The 19,453-nt window shown below is 36.4% G+C and overlaps 1 protein-coding gene across 6 annotated transcripts in view; it reads left to right on the top strand.

Moving 5' to 3' along the window:
• The window catches only part of MARCHF8 (membrane associated ring-CH-type finger 8), a 131,601-nt gene that overhangs the window by 18,689 nt on the left and 93,459 nt on the right, over positions 1–19,453 (top strand). The window lies entirely within an intron of this gene.

Below are 19,453 nucleotides of genomic sequence, written 5' to 3'. Positions count from 1 at the left end.
TTCTTTCTTTCTTCCTTTTTTTTTTTTTTTGGTAGTAGTGTCAGACTAAGTGTTATTTGTTCTCAGTTTTGAAAATGTTGCTCCTCCTAAGTCTTATGTAGTTTTTGATGATTCATCTGGGAAGAGCAGAGCTATTATTTTCTTTGTTTTGACTGATCTGTGAATGTTTGCTACTTTTCTTTTAAGCTAAGCTAGGAACTGTGCATTTGGGTTCTTAGATCTTGATGACGTACCAGCTAAATTTGTCATTGACTGTGAGAGTGCTTTGCCAACTTCTTTGGAGATGTTTACCAATCTGGGCGGGCAATTTTGATTGTATTATCTTCATACTGTTTCTGCTATGAAGCAGTCTTTGAAGAAATATATGCGGGGGAGCGCGCCCTTGGGGTAAAAGGTATTCTCATTACTTTTATTGAATTATAATGCTGTTTTTCCTATTTCTTGAGGTAGAATTTGGTCACCAAAGGAGCAGTTGTCTCACCCTGACTTAGCATCTGGTTGAGGAGGTTGTGTGTGTGTATTTACATTTCCTAAACTATCTCAGGTCTCCTTTACCCACTGGGTGTCCTTTTCCTTCTGAGCTGGGATTAGATTGTCCTGTAGTAGTGGATAAAGCACTTTACAGTAGGGTTTTCAATGTTAGCACTATTGAGATTTGGGGCCGGATAATTCTTAGTTTTGGGGGGTGTGGTGTCATGTACATTATAGGATATTTAGCAGCACCCCTGGTGTCTTCTTAACTAGATGCCAGTAGCACCCCCACAGTGATGGCAATCAAAAATATCTCTAAAGGTCCCCTGGGTGGCAAAAATGCTGCAGTTGAGAACCACTTACTTAGGGATGCTTCTCCACCAGCCCTCTGCCACAGTTGTGGTCATCCGACTCCCATCTGGTTTCTCCCTGCGGCTGCTCTTGCTCATGGCTTCCTCCCTGTGACTGTGCTCTGCTCAGCTAATTAGGTGGAAAATTGCCAAGTGGAAGGTGGGGAATAGGGCAGAGGTAGTGGAATCAATGGGGAATAGGGCAGAGCTGGCATAAGGTGTGGCCCTGGGTAGTGGCTGATCCCTGCAACACACAGATGGGTGTGTTTTTTGGTGGCAGCTAATGATTAGACTTAAAAACAAATGTTTTTTGACGTGAAGGTGAGCTGACAGTGACAGTGGTGGTATCATAACTCATCAGGTATGTGCTGTCTTCATGCTGTCTGAAGCCTGCTTTGGGAGTATGGGGTTTTGAAAGAAAGCTCCAGGGATGTTCCCTCTTTAATGTTTTTATTTGAAAGAAACAAAGAGGAGAGAGACTGCTTCTTGATGAACTTCCATGTTCCCTTTTGATTTCATTGTTGAGGTGACTTTAATAGCTAGGTAGAGTTAACAGTTTTTTTACATATATGAAGCGAGGTAGGAGAATTTGTAAATATGAAGCCCCAAATGTTTGATGAGTGCAATTGGGGATGGTGCCATGTCTTCAAGAAAGGCTGAGTGCCAAAGAGTGAGGCAGATGCCACCTTGTAAGGATGGGGGCAGGTGGTGAGGGGCAGACAAGGAGAGCTCTCATAGATAACTTGAGAATTGGAACAGGTGTTCACAGTCCTTGTTTATATTCAGACAATCAGTGTTTGTTATTAGTACTTTTATTCTGTGTTTCATGGATTTTTTTTTTACCTAGTTAGGGTCATCCTTGAATGCCTGTTTTTATAAACTTTATTCTCTTAACATTTATTGTTTAATAGCCTCATTTTTAATAACTTAATGACTGCATATTGTATTTGTGATTATATCCTAATTTACTTAGCCATTTCCCTATTGTTGAACATATAGCTTGCTTTAAAGAATTTTCCTATTGTAGATATCCTTTGATGAATATCTTTGGGCATATATTTTAAATCCACAGTTCAGATGATTTCTTTAGGAGGGTATTATGAATTAGAATCACTGGGTGAGATGGTGTGGATACTTGTAAGCTTTTGATTTATATTTATGAATTGCTTTACCAAAAGGTTCTTTTTCTTAAGATTATAACTAACACTCTCACTAACAGGGCTTGAGTGGCCATTTTAAGACATGCTTGCCAACTGATTTAAGAGATGGAAAACATTTCGTCTTTCTTTGCCTATTTAAATTATTAATGAAGTTGATTTTTTGTTGTTTTTCCTTTAAAAGTTTATTAGTTTCTTTTGTAGGTAAGCTGTGCATGCCCTTTTCCCATTCACCCTTTGGGGTGTTACTTTTTTTCTGAATGGTTTATACGGTTTCTTTATATATTAAAGGAAGTAACCTTTTTATCTATCATATTTGTCAAAAAGTTTTCCAGTTTTTCAATTATGTCTTTTGTGTTATGTGTTACTTTTTATTTTGATACAACTTCAAACTTACAGAAGTATAAGAAGAATACAAAGAATTACCACATATCTTTTACCAAGATTCACCAGTTATTTATGTTTTATCCATTAGCTTTATTCTTGCGTGCTATTCTTAGCATGTTCTTTCTATGCATATATATATGCATGCATGTTTTTCTGATTGATTTGAATCTATATGTTTACCAAGAACCAGGGCATTCTCTTATATAACCACAGTAAAATATTTGTCAGGAAATTAAATAATTAGGTACAGTACTATTACCTAATTCACAGTTCATATTTCATTTTTAACAATTATCCCTCTAACGTCCTTTATTGTTCTTTTGTTTTCCCTGTCCAGTATGCAGTCCAGAATCACACTGAATTTTTTTTTCTATCTGCATGCATCACTTTATTGCCTTTGCCAAAAATTATTTGACCATGTGCCAAAACTAACACAGCCATTTGGAATGGGTGGAGATTGCAGACTCTTGTCCTTACAGAATGGACACATGCTGTCCCTGTGTAGATGATATAAAAACACCAATTTGGTATAGTCCATGAAGTGAGCTGTGATTTAAGTGATAGGTAATAAGTCAGGCTGCCTGAATGAAACACTGTGAGACAGCTGAGTTACTGACAGTGTTGGAAAGTGGGATGGTGAATAACAGGCACGGGGAACTCAGGTTTCTTTAGTCTCCTTTAATCTGGAGTAGTTCCTCAACTTGTCTTTGTCATTCTTGATATTGACATTTTTGAAGAGTACAGACCAGTTATTTTCTAGAATGTCCCTCAATCTGTGCTTATCTGAAGTTTCCTCATGGTTCAATTCAGATTATACATTTGAGACAGGGAGAATACAAAAATGATTTTTATTTTTCTTGGCGCAGCATATTAGGCGCCACCTGATGATAGGTATTTCAATATTGGTGATAAAATTGAACACTTGGTTAAGTTGCTGTCTGCTAGATTCCTCCACTGTCAAGAGACAATTTTTCCCTTTGAGGTTAATAATTATTGACACTATGTAAATACTGTGTTCCTCATCAAGCTTTCACCCACTAGTTTTAGCATGCAGTGATCTTTCAACAGCATTTTTCTTCTGTATTTATTAATTGGGATTCTATTATAAAGAAGAGCTTTCCTTCCTCCTTCCACCCCTCATTTATTTACTTACTTACTTACTTGAATGATTCATAGATATGTTCTTATTTAGTGGCCTATAATTTATTATAATTTAGTGACCTGTAATTATTTGGAGACTCTAATTGTTCCCGATTTGATCCATGTGAACCTTTTCAAGTTGACTCCTGTGTCCTTTTTAAACGTCTACAGTTCTTTGAGAACTTATTTGCTTTCTGGTACAACAAGACGCCCTGGGCTCATTTTGTGTGCCTCAGCCCTCAAGTAAATGTTTCTTCTAGGAAAAGTGGAGAACAAGATCTGGGTGCATGATGTAGTTATTGCAGCTAGCGTGTCGTCACTCTCCAGGCCTTCTTAGTGGACGGAGCTAGCATATGTTTGTGTATAATAATATCTGTATTTTTTACTTATCCATCTATGTATACACATGTATATATATTAAAAACTGATTTCAGGGGCATCAGGGTGGCTTACTCGGTTAAATTTCCGACTCTTGATTTCAGCTCAGGTCATGATCTCAGGGTCGTGAGATTGAGCCCTGCATCCGGCTCCACACTCAGTGGAGTCTGCTTGAGATTCTGTCCCTCTGCTCTTTCTTCTCCCCACTTGCACGTGCTCTCTCTCAAAATAAAGCAAACAAACCTGATTTCATATTGCTACTACCAATATTGTCCAACACCAAGGAGATAAAGTCTAGTGTCCCTACATATATTGAATTTTGTCAAATGTTATTGCATCTTGCTTACACTCATGGTGAAAGATACTCTCCTATGTTTACTTTGGGAGTTTAGTAGTTTTAGCTTTTAGTTTATGATTTATGATCCATCTCAGATTATTTTTTGCTTATGGTGTGAGGTAAATATTGAAGTTTATCTTTTTTCCTTTGTGGATATACAGTTTCTCTAAGACCATTTGTTGAAAAGACTTTCCATTCCCCATTGAATTGCTTTGGTGCCTTTTTTGAAATCAGTTGACTGTGAAAATGTGCATCTGTTCCTGGTGTGATCTTTTTGTCTTTAGGCCAGGACCATAGTTTGATGATTACTGAGCTTTATAATAAGTCTTGAAGTGTAAGTCCTTCAACTTTATTCTTTTTAAGATTGTTTTGGCTGTTCCAGATCCTTTTCATTTCCATATAAATTTTAGAATCAAATGGCCAATTTCTATAAAAATGCCTGGTAGGAATATGAATGTAATTCTGATTTGGGCAGAATCAACATATTTACAGTATTGAATCTTCCAAATTACAAACAAGGTGTATATATCTATTTATTTAGATATTTAGATATTTAATTTCTCTCAGCATTGTTTTTTTTATTTCTCAGTATACAGGGAATACCTGGCTTTTGTTAAAATGTTTCATAATTACTCCGCTTTTGACATTATTTCAGCATGTTATTTTCTTTTTGTTGCTAGCGTATAGAAATGCATTTGAATTTTGTATATTGACCTTGCATCTTGTAACCTTGCTAAATTGACCTAGATTAATCTTGCTAAACTGATTTAGATTTCTTAGGAATTTGTTAACATTATGTCATAAAAAGAGACAGTTTTACTTCATTCTTCCCAATTTTTATACCTTGTAATTGTTTTTCTTGCCAGGTTATACTGACAAGGACCTTCTCTATATTGTTGAATAGAATGGTGAGAGTGGGCATACTTGCTTGTTGCCACCATAGAGGGAAAATTCTGAGGATTTCATTATTATATTATTTGCCGTAGGTTTATATAAAAAAGGAAATTTATCTTTGTAGTGTGCTGAGGTTTTCTTTTTTTAAACTCAGAAAGGATGTTGATTTTTGTCAAATGCTTGTGTTTAATCTGTTACTATATTTAAAGAGAATGGCTTTCAAATGTTAATCCAACTTTATATTCCTGTGATAAACCCCACTTGATCATGATATATTATCCTTTTTTAATTTACTGATTTTGATTTTCCCTTAGTTTGCCAAGGGTATTTTAATCTGTATTTATAAATGGTGTTCATGATTTGTAGTTGTTTTGTAGTTCTTTTAGGTTTTGTTAATAGGTTTAGGCAAACGTCTAAAATGAGTTGGGAAATATTTCCTCCTTAATTGTGTACCTCGTATGTTTGATAGAATTCAATAGTGAAACATTTGAGCGTTGAGTTTTCTTTTTGCAAAAGGGTTGGCTAACCAATTCAATTTATTCAACAGATAATGGCTATTCAGATTTTTTTTATAAGGTTTTATTTATTTGTCAGAGAGAGAGAGAGAGCGCAAAAGCAGGGAGGGTGGCAGGCAGAAACAGGCAGAGGGAGAAGCAGGCTCCCCCCTGAGCAAGGAGCCTGATGTGGGACTCCATCCCAGGACCCTGGGGTCATGACCTGAGCGGAAGGCCGCTGCTTAACCAACTGAGCCACCCAGGCGTCCCTGGCTATTCAGTTTTTAAAAATTTCATCCTGTGTCAATTGTGGAAAGTTGTGTTTTTCTTACCATTATAGTATATCTTTTTCCATCCTCTTACTTTTAACCTTTGTCTTTATATTCAAAGTGTATTTCTTGTAGACATAGTATATTGTGCCTTGTTTGTTTGTTTTTCCTCTTTTCCCCCAGTCTGACGTTCTCTACCTTTTAATTGGAATATTTAGTCCCTTTTTATTTAATGCATTTATTGATACACAGTTGATCCTCATTATTAATGGATTTTATATCTGCAAATTTGTCTGCTTGCTAAAATTTATTTGTAACCCCCAAATCAATACTCGGCAGTCCTCTCAGGGGCATTCATGGACATGCACAAGGCTGTGAAAATTTTGAGTCATCTGACATTCATGTTCTCAGCAGAGGTTGAACAAGTCATACTCTGCTTTCTTGTTTCAGCTTTCTTACTGTAAACGTGTGTCCTTTTTGCAGTCTATCCAGTGCCTTTCCACATGCCATATTCCTTTTTGTTCTGAGTCATATTTTTATTTGCTGCTTGAGTTTTTACTTGGTCCATTGCTTGTGCAGTAGTGTATTGTTTATCATTTACATATTAAATATTTACATTGTAGATTTTCCAGCTTCATTTTATTGTTGATCTTTAGTTTTCTACTATTGTGGTTGGAGAATGTACTTGGTATGATTTTAGTCTTCTTAAATTTGTAATATTTGTTATGTCTCTCTTTTTTTAAAGATTTTGTTTTTTCGAGAGAGAGATCGAGCAGGGGGAGGGGTAGAAGCTGAGGGAGAAGGAGACTCCCTGCTGAGCATGGCGGAGCCTGCTGTGGGCCAGATCCCAGGACCCCAAGATCATGACCTGAGCCTAAGTCAGATGCTTAACCAACTGAGCCACCCAGGCACCCCTGTTATGTCTTTTTTATGTGATTTAACCAGGGAATTCTTTTGTGTGTACTTGAAGAAAATGTGGGAGTTCCTGGGTGGCACAGTTGGTTAAGCATCCGACTCTTGGTTTGGGCTCAGGTTGTGATCTTAGGGTTGTGAGATCAAGACCTCCCCCCCACCCCGAGTTGGCTCTTTGCTCAGCTTGAAGTCTGCTTGAGATTCTCTCTTCCTCTCCCTCTGCTCCTCCCCCACTCTCATCCCCCCCCCCCACACTCTGACTCTCTCTGAAATAAATAAATACATCTTAAAAAAAAAAAGAAAATGTGTGTTCTGTTTTTCTTGGATGGAATATATTATATATGTCTTTTAGAACCATGTATTTTGAAGTATGCTTGAAGTAAAAAATATTTTTGCGAAAAAATAAAATATCTCCTGAACCCCTAAATGTAATGTGAGGTGCTGTCTAGTGTTCCTTAGTGCAGGAAGGCAGTGATGTGCCTTACGGAGAATATAGACATGTTAAGATAAACTTCCCTTTAGGCATGAGTTATAGTGCTCTTGGTCTTGAGTTCAGTGTTAATGAATCAGCAATATATATTTGCTAAATAATGTAGTTTGAAGCAGAAACAAACATAAAACGAGGTTATATATTGATTGGTTGACCACAGTGTTCGCAGAGGCTCACAAGAACCCAACCCTGAATTTCCCATAGGAGGAATGGTTCTGTATTTGCTAATTCAAAATTCACAGTGAGTTTAAGAATATAACTACTTCAAATAATGAGAATTGACCGTAGTTGGGTTTAAATCTCTTTTTTCTTTTCTCATTCTGTTACTTTTTTCTTTCTTTATAGGGCAAATCGACTGTTTTTTGTATTCCATTTAAGAACATTTTTTTTTTAGTGGTTGCATTTGTAATTATAACATTCATCCTTAACTTATCCCAGTCTGTCCTAGTCTTAGAGTTAATATTATACTACTTTCTATAAAATATAAGAACCTTGTAAAAATATAATTCTATTCCTGCCCCATTCATTGTACTATTATTGTCATATACCTACATTATAAGCTCAGTGTTATACTTCTTGATGAAATAGCCAGTGTCTTCTGAGGAAATTAAGAGGAGAAAATGAGGTAGTTTTTAATGTTTACCACATATTTACCATTTCTGATAAATTCTTTTTTGTAAGTCCTAGTTTTTATCAGGTGTCATTTGCTGGGGCTGAATTTCCTTAGTTTTTGCTTATCTGGATATCTTTGTCTTTCATTTTTTTTTAAAGATTTAATTTTTTTTTAAAGTAATCTTTACACCCAACTTGGGGCTCGAACTCACAACTCTGAGATGAAGGCGCATGCTTCACTGACTAAGCCAGCCAGTCTTTCATTTTTGAAGGATGTTTTTGCTGCATATGGAATTATGGGCTGACAGTTTTTCCTTTTCAGTATTATAGATGTGGTTCCATTGTGTTTTGGCTTCTTTTTAAATGGTAAACTGACGTGACAGCTGTCATTCATATTGCTGTTACTGTTACCATTATTTCTTTCTAGGCACTTTCAAGATTTTTCTTTTTCTTTTTGGTTTGCAGTAGCTTAAGATATGCTCTGGTGTAATTCTCTTTTATTGATTTTACTTAGTATCCACTGAGTTTCTTGGATTTACAGGTCAGTGTTTTTCATCAAATTTGGGAAGTTTTTGGCTATCATGTCTTCATATGTTTTTTTCAGTTTCACACTCTTCCTTGTCTTTGTCTCCAATTATATGTGTGTTGTACTTCTTGATATTATCTCACAGATTTGTGAGAGTTTGTTCTCCCCCCCCCCATTATAAGCTTGGATAATTTCTTTTGGTCTGTTTTCCAGTTCACTGACTCTTCTCTCATCTCCAATATACTGTTAAGATCATCCATTGAGTTTTTAATTTTAATTTTCTTCACTTTAGGATTTCTGTTTGGCTCCATTTCTTAATTTTCATTCTCAGTTGAGATTTCTACACATTAAGAACACATTTTCTTATTTTTCTCGCTTGCAGTGGCAACTGAGATAAGTCTATTTTTTCTGATATTATTATACCTATCCCTGTCCTCTCTTAATGCTTAATTTGACTTAACATTTTTAATTTTTTTACTTCCAACTTTAGTTATTATTTGTTGTGTATGTCTTGTGTAAACCACATATAACAACGTATAAATAATATATAAGCTATTTATATTTTATAAAATAATCTGTTTTTTAATTGGCAATTTTAATGCATTTATGTATATTATGATTGTTGATATATTTGTCATCCCTGCTATTTTACTTTGCCCTTTTTATTTGCTCTTCTCTATGCTTTTTTCTTTTTTGTTCTTTTTTTAAAAAATAAGATTTTTGGGGCGCCTGGGTGGCTCAGCGGTTAAGCGTCTGCCTTTGGCTCAGGGCGTGATCCCGGCGTTATGGGATCGAGCCCCATGTCAGGCTCCTCCGCTATGAGCCTGCTTCTTCCTCTCCCACTCCCCCTGCTTGTGTTCCCTCTCTAGCTGGCTGTCTCTATCCTGTCGAATAAATAAATAAAAAATCTTTAAAAAAAAATAAGATTTTTGCTCTTGTTTTTTTCTTATGGTATTTTCCCTCTGTATTGTTTTGAGAGTTTTTCCCTGGCTTATTCTTGAGATAGTACTCTCTTCCCATATATATGCCTTAACTTAAACACTTTGGTTTTTCAGATTTTTATTTACTCTCTTCTGTTTAAACCCACAATTGCAAACTATTATTACTTTTAGCATGGAAAATGTTTGTTTACATTTTCTTGCAGGTTTACCCATAATTATATATCATTGTGTCTTTTATCTCAGATCTGTTTTCTGAGATAATTTTCCACTTTTCTGCAGTATGTTCTTTCAAAATTTATTTGGTGAAGATCTGCTGGTTATAAACTCTGTTATTATTTATTTGGAAGTATCTTTATTTCATCTTTATTCTGGAAGGATAGTTTTCCTGAGCATATAATGTTTGATGACATTACATTTTCTCTGTACTTTGAAGATAATCTGATATCTTCTGGTTTTTGTTGTTGATGGTCGGAATTCTTTAGTCAGATCTAATTGTAGTAATCAGTATTTTTGTCTGGCTGTTTTAAAATCTTCCATTTTGCAGTTTTCTACAGTGTATCTAAGGTGTTGAGTTCTTATTTATACTACTTGCTATATATTGTTTTTCTTGAATCTTGATCCAAGTCTTTCATGTTTTTGAAAATTCTCAGCTCTTATCACTTCAAATATTGTTTCTGGTGTTTGTTCTTTCTGCTATCTCACTTGTAGAGACATATTCATGTGTGTGACAAAATTTGATTTTGAGCTTATATATATTTTTTCAGAATTAGTCTGTTAGAGTCCAAAGAACCTCAATTGAAGACATATTCTCTTTTTTGAACGTAATTGTTAAAAAAAAAGATATATTTATTTGAGAGAGAGAGAGTGTGTGTGTGTGTGCATGCGTGGGGGAGGGGCAGAGAGAGAGGGAGAGAATCTCATGCAGACTCCCTGCTAAGTGCAGGGCCTGACGTGGGGCTCTGTCTTAGGACTCTAAGGTCATGACCTGAGCCAAAACTGGGAGTTGGATGCTCAACTGACTGAGCCACCCAGGCACCCCTGAAGATATTTTCACTAAGAGACCATTGAATATGAAGTACACCAGGAAGTAGGGAGCTGTGCTAAATGAGGAAACTAAGTGATTCAGAGCACACACACTCTGGGACTAGGCTTGCTGCTGGCCATCTGGGATAGCCCTCACTAGATGAGGGACCCTCAGCATGCCAGTCCAGTTCTTTGTGTCTTAGTTTCCCCATGGGTAAAATGGACATGGTAGTAGGATCTGTCTCATAGGGTTGCGAGGGTTGATTTATTTAGTATATGTAAAGTATGTGGAACCGGCCTGTGGTGCAGTAAGCTCTCTGTTAGTATTTGTTCCGGTGCAGGCTCACTAGCAGTGGTGGCAGACCCAGAGCTCAGACCAGGTTCGCTGACTCTGAATCTTGTACTTTTATATTGTATTTCTTCTGATGGCCTATTAAGTTTATGATCTGTTTATCAACTTTTAATTTACATTGATTAGAGGCTAAAATTATTCATTTCTTTCCTAAAATTTATGTTCTTCCCGAATAATTGGTATTGCTAGAAAATTACTACTTTTTAAACCACACTTTCTTTTTAAAGATACGTTCACTTGGAGTATTTGATTTAAAAAGGCAAGAATTGGGGCACCTGGGTGGCTCAGTGGGTAAAGAGTCTGCCTTCAGCTCAGGTCATGATTCCGGGGTCCTGGGATCAAGCCCCCACGTCCAGGCTCCCTGCTCAGTGAGGAGTCTGCTTCTCCCTCTCCCTCTCTTTCTGCTCCCCCTGCTGGTACTGTCTTTCTCTCTATCTCTCTCTCTCAGATAAATAAATAAAATCTTTAAAGAAAAGGCAAGAATTGTCAAAGTATGAATGGGGCTTTTTCATAAATTCTATATTAAATTTTGCTGATTAATACATATTTTTTTCCCTTTAGGCCTTGAAATGTTCTACTTCATGTAGACATTATTTCTTCAAAATATAAATTTTATTTGTGGTACAACATAGTTGTAAAAAAAAAAAGTATAGCTAAAGTGAAAGTTCCCTTGTGATTCCACTCCCATTCTCTCTCTGGTTGCTTTCCACTTACACTGTTAATAGTTGGATGTTACACACACCTGTAGGTTTGTGTGTGTGTGCATACACATATACTCACACACATAACCTGCTGGTGCTAGAGGCAGAACGGAGAGTTCTCACCCCTGTGCCGCACATTGGCAGTGCAGCCACTGTTACTAGTGCAAATGTTGTTATGTTGACAGGGCACCATTGTGGCTATGGCACCAGGATGGTCATTATCACCCATGCTGTCATTAGTTTTCTGGCTAACAGATGCTGCTTCCTGTGCCGCCAACTCCTTGAGATTTTTTTGTTCTACAGAGCCTTTTTGAGAAGCTCCCCTATTTTATGCAGTGTAGTGTGAGTGATGCACACCATGTTGTCCTCCAAGCCACAACTCTGTTCTCATGCTCCGTGGCCTTATTTGGATTAAATCTCGGCTCTTGCCTTACAGTGAATTGTTGTTCCTCCCTCCCCTCCCTGCAACCCACCCATAGAGATTTCTTAGTTCTCTTGGTCCCTTGTGTAAACAGGCCTTTGGCAGGTCTGGCCTTGCCAATGTCCTCAGTCGTGTGCAAAGTCTGTTTTTCCTAGAGTGGTCCTAGTGTGGGCTCAGCTAGGAGTTATGCTTCAGCGGAATAAAATTGTATAGAACTGATTTTTTTAAAAAGATTTTATTTATTTATTTGACAGAGAGAGAGCACAAGCAGGGGGAGCGGCAGGGAGAGGGAGAAGCAGGCTCCCTGCTGAGCAAGGAGTCCCACGTGGGTCTGGATTCCAGGACCCAGGGACCATGACCCGAGCTGAAGGCAGACACTTAACCAACTGAGCCACCCAGGTTCCCCTGGAACTGGTTTTTTTTTTTAAAGAGATTTTATTAGAGAGAGAGAGGGAGAGATAGAAAGAGAGGGAGCACGCACAAGTGGGAAGAGGGGCAGAAGGAGAAGGAGAAGCTGATTCCCTGCTGAGCAGGGAGTCCAAGTGGGGCTTGATCTCAGGACCCTGGGATCATGACCTGAGCCGAAAGCAGGCACTTAACCGACTGAGCCACCCAGGTGTCCCTCTTTAACATTTTAACATATAGGTTCCCCTTCTTATTTATTTGCTTTGTTCTTGAAACATATTTGCTGAAGAAATCCTGTTATTTATCTTAGAGTTGCCCGTACTATGAATTTTGCTAAATGCATCCCAGTGGTGTCATGTAACATGTTTCTCCCCCTACCCCGTATTTCCTGTAAACTGAATGTTAATTTTAGAGATTTGATTTGATTTAGGTTCACTTTTGTTGCAAGAATATTTCATAGAGGGTGTTTTCCAACAGGATATCATGCCTGATTGTTTTTTTCTTTGTGATGTTAATGGCCACTTATAATTTGCATAGATCCATTACTTAGGGGCTTGCAAGATGTTGCTATTCTAATTTCATCATCCCTTCATCTATTAGCTATAATACATCTGTAGAGAAGTTTCTCAGAGGTGACAGTTCATACGGGGGAAACAAGTTAAATGAATGTTTTTTCTCTTTATTTATAACTCTTGGAGGGTTCTTATCTCCAAAGATAGTAAATGATGTTTTTTTTTTATTAAAACATTTAAAAAAATATTCATTTTTAAATGAATTTGTTTTTAAAAAATATTATGAACACATGAATTTTAACATATTTGATTATTTTTTAAGTCCATCCCAGTTATTCTTATTGATCATATTATCCCATCTTTGTCCAGTGAGAGCACCTTCAGATTGGTTCCTGGGTCCTTTTGGCATAACTCCTTTGATGTTTATATTTATAAGTATTATTACTAACAATATGATTACTAAAAATGGTTTAAGAATTAAAAAAACATTTTTCTCTGATTATTTTTTCTGTTCTTAGGATAGTATCTTCAGGGGATATATGGTGAGATTGTATTTGAAGTCATTGGAAATAATTCCTTTTTGTATGGTTATACTACTGATTGTATAAATATTTGGGTTTATTTTGCTTTTGAATTTTAGGAATTAAAAAGTTTTTATCTTTTGTGTTTTTGCTTAATAATTATGGAAAACATGTACATGGTCCCAGAACCAAGTCTATGGAACAAGGCAGGATCAGAAAATCCTGAATCCGATCCTTGTTCCCTCTGTTCTGGTCTTCTCTCCCTATCATTTCATTTAAAACATGTAATAAGCAAGTGTGTGTACATGCAGGTGCACTCACATGTACATATTTATTTCAGCCTCTCAGCCCCATCTCAGATGAATGGTAATATACTATATATAATTTTCTCTCCTTGCTTTTTACTCTTGTTATTTCTTGGAGATCATACAATGCAAGTATATAGAGATATTCTTTATGTCTTTTTTGCAGCTATATCATACTTCATTGTGTGTGATTAGTTTATTCACCTAGTCCTTTATTAATGGACATTTTGTTTTTAGTCTCTTGCTGTACAAATAGTGCTGTAGTGAATAACTGGTATATCAGTATAGTTTTGAATTTTTGCCACCCAACAGGGAAGTTTAAATAGGACAACTGACTGTAGGAAGCATTCAGATGCAAGGTTACTGCCACTGATAGATTTTTCTGATATTAATGGGGAATGCAGGAGGCCAATCTTTTGACCTAAAGTAGGAATCTTTTTGAGTATGCTTCTACTGATTGGAGTTCCAGATCATTCTTCTTCTTTTTTTGTTTTCTTTAAATATTTTATTTATTTAGTTGTCAGAAAGAGAGAGAGAACAAGCAGGGGCAGTGGCAGGCAGAGGGAGAAGCAGGCTCCCTGCTGAGCAAGGAGCCCAATGCGGGACTCCATCCCAGGACCCTGGCCAGGGTCATGACCTGAGCTGAAGACAGACCCTTAACCTACTGAGCCACCAGGGCGTATCAGATCATTATTCTTGTGTAAACTACATCCAGACGGTAACTTGTATTTTTTTAGTTTCAGTTTCTTTAAAGTAGATTGAGACTTTAGAAAGTTTTGAAGCAATCTGAGCACAGAATTCTAGTGTTTTAGAGTACTTTTCCCCTGTCTCTTGTACTTGTCTTACTTAAACCCATTTGCCAGAAAATTTTAAGGGAAATAATATGCCTTTATGGATAATTTCCAAAATAGTCAACTTAGTTTTTATGGGAATAGTAATTCTTATTTTTGTTGCCACATTTTTGCTTGTTTGTGATGAGTTTACATGGTATTAAATTATATAATTGCGATCAGGAGTACAACTGACATAAACAGGTTTGGGTATGTTAGAAGAAAATTTTCCACAGGCAGTTTACTGATCTAGTCAGCTTTTGTTCAGTGATTTATGAATTGGCAGCATCCAACCTAGCAGATCGAAAGAGCTGTACAAGGAGATTTTTATAGATCAAAGTGAACAGGAACAAGGAAGTTATACTGGCCATTTGCTGATTGGTTAGAACAGGGTTACTTTCCTTATACGGATCAAAGGGAAGTCTTGGAGCCAGGTCAGGTAACTTGGGTTGAGCAGACAGTTGCTGATTGGTTAATCTAGACCTTTCTTTTCTGGAAGAGATGAACATAGAGATTTAGTTAAGTTTTGGTTTGTTGACATAGGGCTTGAATGATTCATTTTTTGGGTCTAATCTGGTTATTTTGACAGGTATAAACAGATTTTTGATATGCATAGAACTGGTAGGAGCAGAAATGTGCACATTACTGAGATTAGCTTACTGAATGTGAGTGGTCTGTATGTTCTGGGTATTAGCCAGTATATTTTAGGGAGGGGATGGCTAGAATCAGTCCCCTTCTAACATTTCTCAGTTCCCCGTAGGATCCTGGCACTTAGAAGGTGCTCAGAAAATAGTGATGAGCCATTTCAGTGTTTGGGCCATACTAGCTTTCTTATTCCTATGAAAATACATATCTCTCCATTTGTTTGATTAGTTTAATTGATTCAGATATTTTATGTCTTTCCAAAGAGAAAGCATTTATAATGAGGTGAAAATCTCTGAGAGTTGTTAGTTGACTTTAAAAACAAATAGCCATTTCCTGATTTACATTTATATTACTTTTACATTAGGACTAGGATTGTTATTTTGATGATTGACTGAAATATTTTTTTCTATAAGTATAGTTTTTTCACTAGAAAATGCTATCTAGAGGGAGAAAACTAAAAAGAATGGGCTCCAGGATCATGAAACAAATAGTATACCTAAGTTTTTTACCTTTAATCACCCATATACAAATTAATATTAAGATTACCAGCTCTTAATTGACTTTAACCACCTTTTGGGATTTTCCATAAGAAAATAAGACCAAGGTTACTTTTCTTTCTTTCAACTTATTGTTTTGTCATGCATTTACATGCATGTCACAATCAGTGGGGGCAAAAGGTTAGGAAATTAAAGGATTCAAAGTTTAGTCATAAGGAAACACCAATTAAAATTACAGAAGTATTTCACCACTGTTCTGTATAGAACACTGTAGGGAATACTAAAAAAATGAATGATAATCCAGGACACTATAGGGAATGCTAAAGAAATATGTAATGATCCAGAGAGAATTCAAGCTGTTTAAGTAAGCTTTATATGCATGGGAATAATCTAAAAGTATATAGTATATTATATTAGGGTTCTCCAAATACATATATAAATCTGTCTATATCCATATATATATATCCTATTGGTTCTGTTCTCTCTCTCTCTCTCTCTCTCTCTCTATATATATATATAGTGAATGCCCAGGCAGGGCTCTGGGCTGCTGTGGCCTTGATCTCTTGATCTCTCCTCTGTCCCTCTTTCCTCATCTCTAAGGATCAGGCACTATTCTCTGTAAGACAAACATTGAAGAGCATTTGGAGGAACTAGAGGAAGTAGACTATTTCTCTACTTCATTGGAAGTGTTTTCTATCTCTAAAGTCAGTCAGACTCACACTTCCGTTTCTTAGAAGTGAAATGCTGAAAGAACCCCAACAGATCTCTTTCCCATTTGTTAACTGAATGTTTTCGGTACTCTTGTATTAGTCCTGTGGACAAGGGAATGCCCGTGAATATTCCTCCTTAACTTTCCTCAGGTTCAGAATCTTTTGGAAAATCTGGATGTTAGTCCAGGTTCTTCACCCAGTAATCATCCTTGGTTCACCTAATTCACACAGATGGTGGAATGATTCTACTGTGGTCTCCCGGGGTCACTGGAGAAGATGGTATGCACTGTCTTGAGCTAAGTCCCAATGTGGGGCTCAAATTCATGACCCTGAGATCAAGAGCCACATGCCAGGCGCCTGCCCCACCCCTACTTGCTTTTCGCTAAGAACTTAGCAGCAGGTTCCATCAGTTTTCTTTAGGGGCCCATTCTCCTTCCATAGGGCAGCATTGTTGGGCATACCTAGAGTCCACTCTGCCCCTCCTCTTGAATAATCTACTGGAATAGTTTAAAGATATGACTCTAAGTTTTATATAGCTGTAATAGTTTAAGGATATGTTTTGACATATGTAATATATATAACACATAGTTATAATAGTTTAAAGATAGGGACTGCAGTTCTAAAACACAGTATTTTTTTGTGGTTTATGATATAAATTTGCAAGTGAACTCTAAATGATAGTTAAATATCTTATAAGTTAGACCCAGCTATCTGAAGCATGTCTTACTGCCTTAAAATAACCACTTTTGAAATATCTAGATTATTGTCTTTCTTGAATTTTTAGCAAATATACAATTACTTTGGTTAAATTATATTTCATATACACAGAAGTTCAGAAAAAGCATGTTACTATTTAATACTTCAAATGTGGATTCCATGTTATCTTCTGTATCCATGGTGATTATAACACTTCCCTACCATAACAAAGCCAGCAGTACACTTGGTTTTAACTTTGTCTTTCCGATAGTAGTGCCACAGTGAGATAAAAAAGAAAAAACCTACATATTTTAGGTTCAATTTATAACTCACTGCAGGCTCCCATATTTGGTGAAATATGGATGAAACCTTGGGCAAGTGGCTTAACCTTCTCTAAGCCATGTGTAAAATGGCTTTAAAATAGTTTTTCTACCTCCTGGCAATGCTGTGAGAATTAAGTGAATTAATGCATGTGAAGCGCTGAAGTTTTGTAGGTGCTTTCATGTGTTGTGTTTTCCCTCCAGCGTTATTATCCACAGGTATTGTATCTGTACTTTTCACTTTGTTTCTTTTGCTTTAGCATGTTTATACTGCTTATACTTTGAATTTCATTTGCTACTTTGGCATTGCTTATGTATTTTTTTTTAAATATAACATTCATTGATTTTATTCTTTATTATCTCTAGTCATGCTCTGAATTAACTTAGGAGATTTAAAAATTAATAAACTATTGTCTTTAATTGTTTCTGAGTTTCTGAGTAAACTTTAGTTGTGGGATATGTTTGTGTGTTTTATGATTTCTGCACTATTGGTAACTGCATATAAATTTTCTGGTAGTTACTGCTTTGCTCTGTTGCATTTAAATTTTTAAAATCATTTTATATTTTTAAAAAACTCATTGTTTTTGAAGTGCAATCTTAACAGATAAGTTTAAATAACAAAGCTTCGTCTCAGACTGTTTTTTTTAGTGAGTGGCATATGGAGACTTTGTGCTGTTACTCTATCATCTTGTGTGAAATCCTCAGAACCTTGAAGGTTAGTTTTGGTCTTTATTTTAGTAAAGGGTAGGAGTAGGGTAATCTTTATACCTTAAAGTTTGTGCCTTGCCACTCAGTGGTCTAGTGAGGGCTTGTCAGTGGCCCACATGTGAGCTGCTTATGGAAGAGCTTTCTTCCCTAGCTGCGTCAAAGGAATAAGGCTTTGAGGTGATCTTGTTAATGTGATAGCATGTTTTGTGCCCTTGTTTAGCTGTGTATATATGTCTTCTGTAGTGTGGATTACTATTTTGCATTGGATTTTTGACTCAAAGATTGTAATTTTTTGTCTGTAACTTATGAAACTTAAGTTTTCTTTTTTCTTAAAAGAGCTTTTATGATGTGCAAATAAATGCTCACTCCAAATTTAAAAAAAGAGTTTTTATCAGTAATTCCTAACAATTTGTAATTGTGGCCTTTTAGAATCCTTTTTTTTTTTTTTAAGATTTATTTTTAAGTAATCTCTACACCCAATGTGGGGCTTGAACTTACAACCCTGAGCTCAAGAGTTGCATGTTCTACCAACTAAGCCAGCCAGGCACCCCTAGAATTATCCTTAAAGACACTTGGATTTCATTTCACTATATTTGAATTCCATTACAACTTTGAACGTAGTCTGATGTGTTAATCTGTTGCAGCCATTTAAAGATCAATTGTTTCTTCCCAATTAATACTGTACGAGAATGAAAAATAGTGTATTTTTGTTACTGTTTTCTAAATTTCCAGTGTGGTACTTGATCAGCATTTGAGATAGTGAACAGTGTTGGTTAGAGTTTGAGTTACAAATGAAATTTCCAGCTAATTCTGGCTCCTTTCTGAGAGAGATTGATTTATTCAACCTTTATTGAATGGGTTTTATGTGATAGTCATTTGGCTAGAAAGAGGAACTATCAAAGTAAACAAAATGAGATAGCTTATCTGTCTTTGGGGAGATTACAGCCAGTAAGGGAGAAAGTCATTAGTTAAAGAATTCAATAAATCTAAAGTTCCAACTGTTCATAAATGTTAATGACACAGAAGTTCTTCATTGATGCTGTAGAGACCTGTAAATGTGAGATTTCCTCAGGATGGTCATATCATGAGGGGAAAGAAGAGCATTGCAGGACAACATATATAGAGTTCCTGTGGTAGGAAGAAGTTGGGAAGTCCGAGCGGACTGAAATAGGCCACTGTTGTTCCACTGTCGAGGGAGAGAGTGGTACAAAATGAGATTGGCTAGAGAAATAATGGTGAAAGCACATAGGGCTTTATAGGCCATGTTAAACAAGCGTCTTGAGGTATGATTTACATTCTGTAAAATTCATTATATTCTGTAAAACTTCCGTAAGCGTATTTCCATGAAGTTAATAAATTTGAAGTTACGCATCTATTTTGAGACATTTCCATTGTCCCCAAAAGTTCCCTCATGCCCATTTGCAGTTAATGCTTGTCCCTACTCTAACA

This window comes from Ursus americanus, chromosome 6, assembly GCF_024610735.1.
Source record: "Ursus americanus isolate L20-20 chromosome 6, mUrsAme1.1.p, whole genome shotgun sequence".
NCBI lineage: Eukaryota > Metazoa > Chordata > Mammalia > Carnivora > Ursidae > Ursus > Ursus americanus.
Note: the sequence above shows the minus strand (reverse complement) of the source record. Positions and strands in the feature narration are given on the sequence as shown.